The 12,340-nt window shown below is 45.9% G+C and overlaps 1 non-coding gene across 1 annotated transcript; it reads left to right on the forward strand.

Moving 5' to 3' along the window:
- Window positions 1–299: 299 nt before the first annotated feature.
- On the forward strand, window positions 300–425 carry LOC141421817 (small nucleolar RNA SNORA76). The gene has a single exon (XR_012446507.1). It is a non-coding gene; the product is annotated as a small nucleolar RNA SNORA76 (small nucleolar RNA).
- Window positions 426–12,340: the final 11,915 nt, after the last annotated feature.

Genomic DNA, 12,340 nt, shown 5'->3' on the forward strand with positions numbered 1-12,340 from the left:
GCTACAGTCTACAAGTCAGAAATTAGAGAGAGGCTGGGCGTTGAGTCTGTGCTGGAGAACTTACATAATTGGACAAAGAACCCAGATGAACACAAAGCATTAGAAGGCAGAGAAAGTTGTCTGTGCCCTCAACTTGGAAGGGTGTCTGTGAAGGTTCCCCCTTACTAAGTGGTCTTTAAGTGCGTGCCCAAGCCCCCACTTTTGAGACTAGAAGCTGACCCACAGAGCCTTCTGCCCTTCATTCCCCCATACTCTTCTCATTAGGGTTTTCCTCCAAAGTCTCAATGCTGAAAATTGACGCGCTGCCTTTGAGCCCCCGTGGCACCTGCGCTTGGGGGGTGAGCTGCAGCGCCAGAGCACGTGCTCACGCATAACTGGGGCCGCCTGCCGATCGTGGGCGGTCCTTTTAGCCGCGAGCGACAGGATCAAGAAAGAAAGAAAATAGTTTGAATACTCTAGTGAGACCGGGGCATCACTTTTCAGAAGGGAATTTATAATATCTACTTGGCAATAACAGGGAAGTTTCAAAAAATGCCTTAACCACTTTGGAGCATGATGCTTAGAAGTGACAAAGATACCTGAAGAACTCAAGTGATGTTCACTTTGGGTCTTGTTCTTATTCTCCAAGTGTTTCAGAATCTGGGACCTGGGAAGTGTCCTCTGAATGGGACTCAGTGGTGAATCTGGGGCTGCTCACTCAGAAGCACACCAGAACCTGTGCCTCATGGTTCTGGGAACTGCTTAATGGCCCCTCTCCAACTGTGGGCTCCTTCCTCCAGCAGAGAGTCTTCCTTGTCTCTTCATCCCAGCCCCAGGCAGGAGTGTGCTCTGAGCAGACAGGAGGCTGAACAGGAAGTGAAATACAGGGATCTGACTGGCTCACTCACCCCTAACCCAACCCTTTCATTGGGCTGACTTGCTGGAACTACTCGGCTCAGTGAGGCTGAGCTGAGCCTCAAATTCAGGCATCCCTTCTTTTTCTCCTAATCTATTTCACTTTCAATGGCAGAAGTTTTAATGTATTAGTATAGAATAAAACTATAAACTACATCTACTGTAGTTTTCATAAAGGAGTGTTGTAATGACAAAAGGTCATTACATTCTAAGGAAGAATATTGAAAACTGAAAGTTGTAGAATAAGAATGTACTGGAACCTCTCCAATAAAGATCAAGAAAGTTCTTTGAATTCCAAATAAGCCAGGGAAAAAGATCCTTAAAGAAGAGAAAAGAGAAGCGGAGAGGACAGCTTGTCACTGATGAGAATGTCCCACTAATTCCCTCTGTGTTCAAGGAACATCTACCAAGCAGACCTCCTCGCCAAGAGCGATCACCCCGCAGGTAGTTTATCACCCTGCTTGCTAACATCTGCAGTCTGGTGTCCTGAGTCCTCTTGTGAGACCAACAGGAATTTTTCCCCCAGGCCCATATCCCCTAGACAGACAGCGCTTTGAAATCCTGACCTGAGACTGAAAGTCCCTTGTGGTATAAACTAGAGGGAGAGGACCAAGCAGCGTCTCAGCCCCTGTACTTTCCTGCACTAGGGGTCCTTAGTACAAAGGCCTGGGGAGGAAGGCAGGAGAGTGCAGTGGGTAAGGACACCAACTTCGGTGTCAGCAGTCCAGCGCTAGTTGTGTGACTTGGGCAAGTAGCTCAGCCAAGCTTAGTCTCAGGATCCCCATTTACAAAGGGCTGGCAGTGATGATAATAATACCTCCTTCCAAGGGTCATTGTGAGGATTAAATGGTGCTTAGCATGGCAGCTGGCACATTGTAAATGCTCCATAAATGTTAGCTGTTGCTATTAATACCCAGCAGGCTTGCACAGCGTTGCTTTGGCAAGGACGCTGCATTGTGCTTTGCAGTACTCAAAGACAGCTTTCTTTTAACTCCGTCCTTCAGCACCCTGGTCAGAGCCCCCATGAGATCATTTTATAGACTTTACAGGACAGGATCAGAGGACATTTTCCCAGCACTCCGAGTCTTCAGCCTTCATGACCAGCTTGTGGGCCTGTCTGTCTCTGTAGGGGACTGGTAGCTCAGAACTTCAATCACATATAAATGGCAACAGATCAGGAAACAAAACCAGTATACACTCCATCAAAGTGGTTATTCCAAGAAAAGGAAATCCTTTCATGACCAGGGGGAGCCCTGGATTTTCACCTCTGTTCTGGCCAAATCCAGGGTGATGGGAGATGTGTCTGCTTACTGCAGTGGAGACAGAATATCTACAGAGGGAAAAGTTATGATTGAGGATGTCATGACCCAAGTCTCTTCCCTCTCTGCTCCCAGAGGAAATTTGGGGTAGAAAACACCAATTTAGCATCAAAATACTAGTTTAGTGAACCTCCTTGGAAACAGATGAGGTAGCTGCGACTCCACAGCCCTCTGATAGAAAGGGGAGCCAACAAAATGCCACCTGGGCACTTTTTCAAGTTGCTTTCTTGATGCTTCCTGAGCAGTTAAGCAATTATTCTTTGCAAAACTCAGCAAAGCTGGAGAGAGTATCTGAGAAAATAGGACTTCTTCTGCAGAGAAGAAGGAACAGGATGAGCAAATAGCAGGAAGGTTGCAGTGGTAAGGGAGTTTATGATGATACACATGATACAGATGAAGAAACTTGGCTCAGAAAGACCAGTGTGTTTCCCAAGGTCACAGCCACTCCAAGGCAGAGATGAACTAATAATAGAAAAACAGCAGCTAGCAGTCACGGTATTTGGGGCTTTATACGGACTGTGGGCACGTTATTTAACCTCTCTGTGCCTCTATTTCCCTGTCTGTGAAATGGGGATGATAAAAATTACCACAAGGATTAATCCTTGAGAGATCTTACTATTCCTATTGTCATAAAAATGATTGCTGCTATTACTTTCTTAGGCCAATGTCAGGGAGGAATGAAGATGTCTCTCAGAAGAGTGAAGCCGTGGCTAATTCAGTGAAGAAGGCAGTGCCTCCATCCCCCCTAGTAAGTGTGGTGAGAAGCAGCCCTGACCTCCACAGTGGGCAGAAATGTCACCTGCCAAGAAAGAGGGGCTGCAGTCAAGCAACAAGCACTGCAGGAAGAACGGAAGCCCCACTTGGCTGAAGGGAGACAGCAGCCAAGGTGAGGAACACCCAGAAGGCCAAGGCAAACCCTGTAAAGCAGAATAGTCATGGGATGCTGGTTACTCAGAGGCCTGGCAGCAAGGAGGAAGCTGAAGAAGCTTCAACAGCCACAAGGACCAGAATTGGGAAGTGGCCAAGAAGTCTGGACGGTGAAGGGCACAACAAAAAAGGCTTAGAGCAAATCTTTGAAGGAAATTCAAGGGAGCTTGCCTTTGTCCATGAACTTATATGGCTTTACTTTGTTTATTACAATGTTTTCAGCATAGATCTCTGCAGAATGTTTTCTTGGTATTTTTCAGCAGCCTATTTGGGGTCCATCAAGAGCTTAAACTGGTTAAATGAATGGGGGTTTAGGGTCCCTGAAGACACGCATGCAGGACCCAAAGCACTCTACTCTGCATTGGTGGCTCTGGGTGGCCTCAAGTTTTGATCAGGCCTAGCTGGGTGCCTGCTTTTCAGTCTTTGAGCCAAGAGTTGCTTTAGTAAGGGGTCAGCAAGTCCCTTGTGTCAACGTTCTGTATTAGAAACTCTCCTCTGCTTTAGTAACACCATGTGGTCATCTGGCAGGGACTGGGCTGGTCATGGGACTCCCTTATTTCTTTGTCATCTATCAGTGCAGGAGCAGCCTTGGAGCAATGAAGAAAAAATCACTGGGTTCCTGAATCCAGGAGGAGTTTCCTTAGCACCATCTGCATGGCCCATGTTTCCATCCCGATATCTCCATGCCAACAAAATCCCAAATGCCCACAAGGGCCAATGCTGATTTTTATCAACTAATGCTTGGGTTTTAGGTCATATCCTGAGACTGATTAATTGGCAAGGGGGAGGGAGACAGGGGGATAAAGTTTGCTATAGTCACCAGAGGATTTTAGTACACAAAAATGGATATTTTCATATAAACTGGAAATAATTAGACTCGGGAAAATAAATGCATGCACAATTTGTCCTGTAATAGTCTCAGCACGCAGGCTGCTCTTGTCTTTTTCCTCTTTCCTTGGCTCCCTCCTCCTCTTGCTTCCTCTAAATTCTGTCTTTGATGAGCTCATCTGTCCCATCATCTGGAGGCATGTGATTCCCAAGGGCACATTTCTAGCTCCTCCTTTTCCATACCTCCCAACCTCTCCTAACCCCCTCTCCCCAGTGTGGTACCACCTTCTCCAACTCCATATGCCCCAACTAAGTTCATTATGCACCCGGTAGGAAGACTGCTTCTCTTTGGAGTGCCCTTCCTCCACTGGTATCACATTCTCTCAACTGTGAAGTCAAGCATCCGATCTCTGTCACCTCCCAGACCCCAGCATTCCATGCGCTTCTGGGCCTCACCAATTCTATTCTCAAAAGGTCTCTTGCATCTGTCCTCTGTCTCCATCTCCCATTATCACTGCCACTTCCCCAACTGCGGCCTTCATCAGTCCTAGCTGAACTATTGCAATAGTCTCCTACTCTGTCACCAGCCAGTCCTTTCCAGATTCTATTTGCAGATTAATCATCCAAAAGATCATGTCTGATTATATCACCCTTTCAAGTGGGAATAAAGGACTGTTTCTTTCAGTCATTGTCTCCAGAATAAAATGCTAATTCCTTAGCCTTCAAAAGGGGGAGGAGGGTGTAGAAAGAGTCTTTCCTTATCAGCCAGCTCCAAGCAAATATTTGGCAGTGGCTGCATGGAGTGTAATATAGAAAGGGCTCTGTGCAGGTTGCCAGGCTCCATTGGTCACGTCTTTCCTAAGCACCAGAAGAGGGCAGTGGGATACCTATGCCTCTATTAGGCCACCTGCCTCTAGGACTGCCACCATTTGATCCACCATTAGCATCTTTTTAACCTTAGAACTCTCCAACCTCTACTAAAACAAAAACAAGCAACAAAACCACAGCCTTGTTCTCCAAGCCTATATCCTCAGCTATTCTGTGCATGGCTTGTGATGTCTTTCCTTCCCCGCACTGAACGCATTTCCTACTGCCATTAAGCTGCAAAACTAATTTCTCAAGACCCTACTCAAATTCCCTGAAAAACTCCTTACTTTTCCCAAGCAAATAATATCTCTCTTAAATTCCTTAATTTGGAGTCTCTCTCTCTTTCCATAAGCTACTTAAAAGAAGAAACTGTCTGTCTAGGGTTTGCATGTGATAGAAGAATATTTGTTGAAAGAATGAACAGATACTCCATAGTGATATATGTCCCTAATAAAGACACATCAGTTATTTTTCAATTAGGTTAATAATAAGGGTATTATAACCAAACTAATGAATAATTATTAGCAATCAAAGCAGTAACAGAACTGCAAGCCGAGCTCTGGTGTACCTGCACTTCCTTTTATTCTGAAACCCTGGGACCTTCATTTTTGAGCATTCCAGTCCCTGCTCTTGCTGGGCTCCCTCAGAGCACATGTGTGGAGGATAATTGAACCTCTCCAGGGCCTGCACTCCATCGAGGCAGACAGTAAGGCCTTGAAGACTTGTCTTGGCAGTGCGATGCCATTTGGGGAATTTATGCTGATTTTGTTGCAGATGGCGTGTTGTTTCAGCTTGCCTCCTACAAGTTCAAGTTTATCGTTCTCCTCTTGCTTTCCAAGACTCAAAAATTAGTTGACTCAGAGCGCCCCCAAATTAAAAGGAAAAAATGAAATATATCCTCTAAGTAAATACAGTAAGGTTAATGGTGGATTTTGATCGTTAAGCATTGATTTAAGAATGAGTCACCTATTGATGTCACTAGACATGACCCAGAATGGACATAACCTGGTGATCCCCTTAACTGACTGAGCATCAAAGACCCCTGAGAGATTTTTTTTTTTTCTAAAATTACATGTTGACTACCAGGCTCTATTCTATGAGATTTTGATTTAGTGAGTCTAGAATGGGGCCTTCAAATACACATTTCAGAAACATCTTTTCAGGCAATTCTGGAGTGCAAGTAGTTTTGGGGCCACGGGGATAGAGGGGGCAAATTATGCAGAGAAGGTTGGTTGTAAGGAGTGAGGGAGGGAGTGCTTACCTACAGCCTAGCCTGCTCACGAGGCCCCCTGGGGGTCTGGCAGGGCTGGGTCAGGTTCCTTCAGGAAGCAGTCCTCTGATGCACTGCTCTAGAAGCCCCATCAGGAGGGACTGCTAAACAAGCAGATTCCTAGTCCCGCCCCCACCCCTTATTCTTAGGTAGGAGGGTGGGAGAAGCCAGGAATCTGCATGTCTAACAAGCCCTCCATGGGATCCTGATACAGGTGGCCTGAGGACCATGGAGGAAATCCAGTCTCTATGGATTGAAGCCCAAGGTTTGAGGCACCCCATCCGTCAGTATGAACCTTTAAGGATGCCTTAAAGTGTCCCTTCCTACTGCCTCCCTAACTTACCCACCATGATCAGGAGAAATGGCTGTGATGTCCTAGTTCCTTGGCGCCCAGAGGAAAGTAGCAAGCTTGATGTTGGGAAAATGGACAGAAAATGGAACCAACAGAAACAGAGTCTCTCACACTCTCAGCAACAACTGTGCAGCTGGCAGGGCTCTCCTTGCAAGAGGTGATGACAAGGTTGTGAGGAGTAAACGGTGGCATACCTCCCTTCTCAGAGCCCAGGTCTGCACTCCCACTCCTCTTTGCCTACTCTTTTTAGTGCCACCAAAAGTGGTCTCTTCTTATGCTGAATCCCAAGAATGAGTTGTCCTCTTCTTAGAGTCTTTGCATTACCTTTAATAATTGTGAGTGTTTCGCCAGTCAGCCTGAGTGCCACTTTAGGCAAAACCAGGCCTATCATACCTGATATACCCAGCACTTCTCCCATGCCTCACCCTCACAAGGTGGCCAATAGCAGTGAGATCTCACCACCATGAGCATTAGGTCACATATCAGGGTGTATTGATTGTCATAGCAACTCTTCTCTTCCACCACCTCTAAAAGTCTGGCCACAGCTGGAACCAACCCATTTTGTTATCACATGAGGGATGGTTTCTCAGGGAGTATGCCACACCTTCTTCACCTTCCATAATCCTGGCTGATGCTGATATTCTTGAAATTCCTAGTAACAACACATTCTTCCAGGATTGGTGGCGATTTGTCTTGTCTATTCATTGCTATGGATGCATTTGGCATGGTTAATGGAGAATATAGAATGTGGTTCTATTTTCCAACTGAATTACTGAAGTGTATTCCTTCTGTGCATGTGTGTATGAGTGTGTGTGTATGTGTATACATGTGTTAGCTATTACCATATAACAAACCATCTCAAAACAGTGGCTTGCAATGGTAAGCAGCGATTGTCGGGTACAAACCAATAGGTCAGCTGGGATATTTTTTGGTCTCATATGGGCTCACTTGTATCCCTGCAGTCAGCAGAAGGTTGTGCAGACACCTGAACTTTACATTCGCTGGACTCACACTTGACGGGGATCAGCAGTCATAAGTTAATCACAATGTACTCAAGCCAGGATGGTTGAATTCTCCTCCATGTGGCCTATATTCTTCCAATAGAAAGCAGAAGTACTTATGGCTTCTGGAGGCCTAGACTCCAAACTGTACCTGATCACTCTCCTGCCATATGCCATTGGTCAAAAGACCAGCGCAGATACAAGGGCAGGTGAAATAGATTCCTTCTCTTCTATGGGGAAAACTGCAAAGGCACAATAAAAATAAAAAGGGATGTAGGGAAGAGAGTCAAGGGCATTTTGGCCAACAGTTGACCACGATATGGAAAGACTCAGAGCTGCAAAACAATTTTCCTTAAAAGATACATGGGCTCACTTTGGGGTATATTACTATTAGAAAAACTAATTTCTAATTGTTAATGTCTGACAATGAAGTGAATAAATGAATGAATGAGTGAGTTTTAGCCCCCCCAGACATGATTTAAGCATTTCCATTCCATCCCCACCTTTGCAAAGCTCAGGGCTTCCTCTCAATTCTGGACCTGCTCTGTTTCTGTGTCATGGATTCCCACCACAACTGGAGATCCCTTGATTCAAGGCTTTCCCAAGGCCAGCAGGGTGAACTGAGATCAGCAGAAGTGTGCTTCAGGCATTGTAACACAACGCCAGAAAGATGATGCAAACCACACAGAGCTCGGTAGCATAACAGGACTCCTCCCCAGGGCTTTGTAGACCCAGAAGTTGCTGAACCTGGAGAATAAATACAAAGCAATGTCCTTTTCAAAAACAAGTGACACCAATGAGCCCAACAAGGGAACACGGGATATTATAAATTGTACCTGGGAACATGATCCTAGCACCAGCTGGAGGGAAGCTATCTGCGTGGCTCAGGCAATGCCAGCAGGTCTGGGAACAGGGAGGGGACTCCAGACACTTCTGCCCTCTCTGCCTCTCCCTCAACCACACATCTTGAGATGATATACCTGCATGGTCTGGTCTGTGCTTCCCCATGTCTTGCATTTGAACATATGCCTCCATATTTTGGTTTAGAACTTGAAATGCTCTGTGTCTGCCATGTGGGTAGAGGATGACTCCATGCAGGATGACTCCATTAAAAGAATGACTCCTTAGCAAACTATGTGGCAGGCTTCAGGGACCAAACCCTCACATGTGCATGAAAACTACCTCTTCTCATCACCTACCCACCAGCCATGGTCCTTCACCTTCAGCTCAGCCCTGTGCTAAGGGAACCTGTCCATGGACATCTGTCTGTGTTGTGTCTTTCCCCTGTTCCCCAAGAGTTTCCTTCCTTAGGATCTGCACAGCTCTTAGTCTAAGAAGCTTATCTTTTCCCTGACTAAAAAGCCAGCAGAGGGAGCAGAGAAGCCCCCAGTCCTGGTTTTATTTTTAACACCAGTTTCCTGCATATGTGTATGGAGTCTCATCACTCCAGTTACTGTGATCGATTTGCTCATTTCAGAAACAAGACTGTGGTTTGAAAAAAAAAAAAGTCCCAAATACTAAATAATTAACTCGAGGACATCTTCCAAGAGAAATACAAGAATTCAAAAGAGTAATCTTCCACTTGAACGATTTGGGCCTCTATTAATTATAACTTCTTATTCACTGTGATTAATGAGTGCTAGGATGATATTTAGAAAAGAAACTTGGGGAAGAATAACAAGGGGAAACTTGTCCTCGTGATAAGATCTAACCACGAAACAGTTTTTCCCAGGGGAAGTGGCAAGACATCATGTCAGTCTCCTTTGAAAACCATTGGTAGCAAAGACTAGGAGAACTTGCTAAAAGGAGCAGTTGTCCTGTAGAGAGAGGCTAGAAATGACCTAAATAGTCCTTTGCATGCCGCTTTCTGAAATGATTGACAGCTGTGATAATGGCGGTGACAGCCGCAGTCACAAATACAGACAACACAGATTTGGAGAGAATATTTATTTTATTTTTTAAATAAGGTATTGTTCCAGCTTAGCAACTTAACATGAAACCCAGTAAGTTTGTGTTGATAAGTCTTTCTTTTGTATTATTTGATCTTATTTGAATCTATTTTCTTTTTTTTCCATGGGCTGGATTAATACATGCTTTGGATCACCTGCTAAACCCAATGCCAATGTGCCACATAACTCAGGTGACAGCCTATAATTTAGGAAGAAACCCTCTAGAGATGCAATCTCCATTACCTGTTAGGACATGCTATAGTCTGTGGTACCTTATCCAGGGTGGTGGGGCTTTGTGGCAACTCAGTACCATTGAGAATGAGATGCACCAGATCTATTTGCATTCAGTGACAACTATTGCACATAAGCAACAGTACTCATATGAGCTCCTCAAAGCTCAGCAGTTCCAACTGCCACCCAATTTCCTGGCAGGGGTCCCTTGTCTCTGCCTGGTTTCTGAGTGTCCCTCATCCTACTGTAGCCAGCTAGAGAGCCAAGACGCCAGAGGACTCCTCCTCCCACACCCCATCCTGTCCCCACCAACTGCTCTAGAAGGATTCACTTCTCCTGCTCAGCCAGAAACGGAACCGGGTCTGTGAAGGCAGGAGCAGTACACTCAGGATCACTGTGTACTCAGAGTCATGCTCACCAGCTGAGTGAGCTCAGACACAGATGTTGCAGTCCAGGCTGTAGAAGACTCAACCTGAGCCTCCATCAGCAACAGCTCCTTTCACTCACACATCTGCAGTCACTTTGCAGGACACACCATTGTTGTGAGCAGGACCACTTCAAGCCATCAGTGTGGAGGGGTTCTTCCTCACTACATGCTAACTCACACTTATTTTGGATCACTTGCTAAACATACATAGCAACATGCCACTATTCCCTAGGCTGGACCAGTAGAGGTACACTCCCTTCCCAGCAGGAATCCTTGAGGGGCTCTGTTGTCATTTCCTGATTGAAATCAGCCCAAACTGTCAGACCTGGCTTCTCTTCTTGCACGTGTGTGTGTGTGTGTGTGATAGGATGGAAAAAGGCACGAGAGCAAATCAGGACCCTGATCTCACTTTTTTCAGACTTCTTGCCTCCGTATAACTAGGTAGTTGCAAATGGGGAAATGCTGAAAAACCTACTGGGAGAGTAATTTGTCTTGGCTTTGCTTCAGTGAGAATCAAAAAAATGAGAGGCATTTATCCCTCTCTGGTCCCAAGAGTACTTTGTATCAGATGTCTGGGCCACCTAGTCTTAGGGAAGTTTTCCTGGCATTGCAGTTCAGAGCTGCAGGCAGAAGTTGCAAGTACACAGAATTTAGCTGTGCATGTGCACTTGTACATCCCTCCTCTCCCCTAACCCTCCCCTCCAAAAAAACACACTGGAAGACAGAAAATTAAGGATGCTAAGACAGAGGGACAAGTGGAGGGAACATCCTATTCCAGCATGGAAGATAGGTGACTTCCTCAAGGCCTGAGAGTAGGAAGGGCTGGCATTCCTTGAGTGGTATGAACTTGTGCCTCTGCTCCCACAGAGCACCAAGAAGTACCTGGACTGCCCCTGTCAGGATGCCATGTGTGGGTGGCCAAGAGATGGACAGCATTCCTGGAAGTCTGGGAGCCTTAGACAAGATCCTATTTAGCACAGAAGCAGTGGGCCACGCCCTTCCTCAGGTCTTTTCCTCCATAGTGAACCCTAAGTGTATGCTGATCAGAGCCCTGCCCCAGAAGATCTTCTTGGGTCCCTGGGGACTTCCATAAGTTCCCAAGGGAGGGGTGGGGTCAACACCTAACCTACCTCAACTTCTTGGCACTGGTAAGTGGGATCTCAGAAGCAGACTAAATTTTCTTTAGAAAACTAACATAGCATGGTAGTCATTAGCTCCGAATGTGGTAGAGAAATTAGGGGAGATATATTTACCTTCATCCAGACCTGAGTACAGCCAACACGTGCTATTACATGGTAACACCAAACCAGCCCTGAGGCTCTAATCATTTAGGATACTGACATACACAGCTAGTGAAAATCTAGACTCTGCCTTCCTGAATCCTGCTGCCTTCCATCCTCCTTTCCTTCTTCTCTCCTTCCTTGCCCACTTGGGTGGGCTGAGCTCAACTGGGTCGGGGGAGGGTCACTAGTTAACAGAACTGGGGAAATACTCTGAATTCAACTTCTTCTTGCCTTTCCTACAGGTTTTTGTCCAGAGTAGGCTGTCAATGGGTACTGAGTGATTTACTAGCCAATTTTTCTCTTTCCATCTTTAAAACCTAAGTCAAGCTCCTCCTCCACCCTCCCAAGGACTAGCCAGAGCTGCCCTATTCGCTGGACTGCCCACACTGCACTCATTTAAAACTGCTCTTATCCCAGTGAGCAGGAACATTCTAGGTAGCTTTGAGGTGGTTTGCTGTTTATTTGTCACTTAACTGTGAGCTCCAGAAGCACAAGAACACGTCTTCTACTCCACTCTCATCGGCAGTGTATACTTGCTAAAATGCAAGTCTCCATCTCTAAAGTCCCAGAGCCACTCTCTACACACTGGACCCCCTTGCAAGAAGATGGTTCCTGGAGTCCAGAACTAAACCTCACTGACTTGCCTTCCCCCACTCTACTGATCTTTCTGATTTAAAGCCAAGGTTATACCTCCTCCTCAGCCAGGTTTGAGAGGAGTGTGGGAAATCAAAAGTGCCTTAAATCAGTATTTTGAGGACAGAACCAAATCCAGGAATGGAAGCAGCCAACCAGCTCTAGTCTATTAAGGCCCGGCTTGCTTGGTTTGATTCTATAAGTAAACAGTTTTCTCAGCTGGGATGGATTTATGGCCCTGCCAAGGACTTTCTCAGTTAACTAGACCAGCCTCTGGATCCTTTTCTGCTTTTGGGTCCTGCCGGGGCAAAGTCCTCTATGTGAGGAAGATTTGATTATCTTTGTCTCCCCAAATCACA

The sequence above is a fragment of the Castor canadensis genome, chromosome 3 (assembly GCF_047511655.1).
Source record: "Castor canadensis chromosome 3, mCasCan1.hap1v2, whole genome shotgun sequence".
NCBI classification, from domain to species: Eukaryota; Metazoa; Chordata; class Mammalia; order Rodentia; family Castoridae; genus Castor; species Castor canadensis.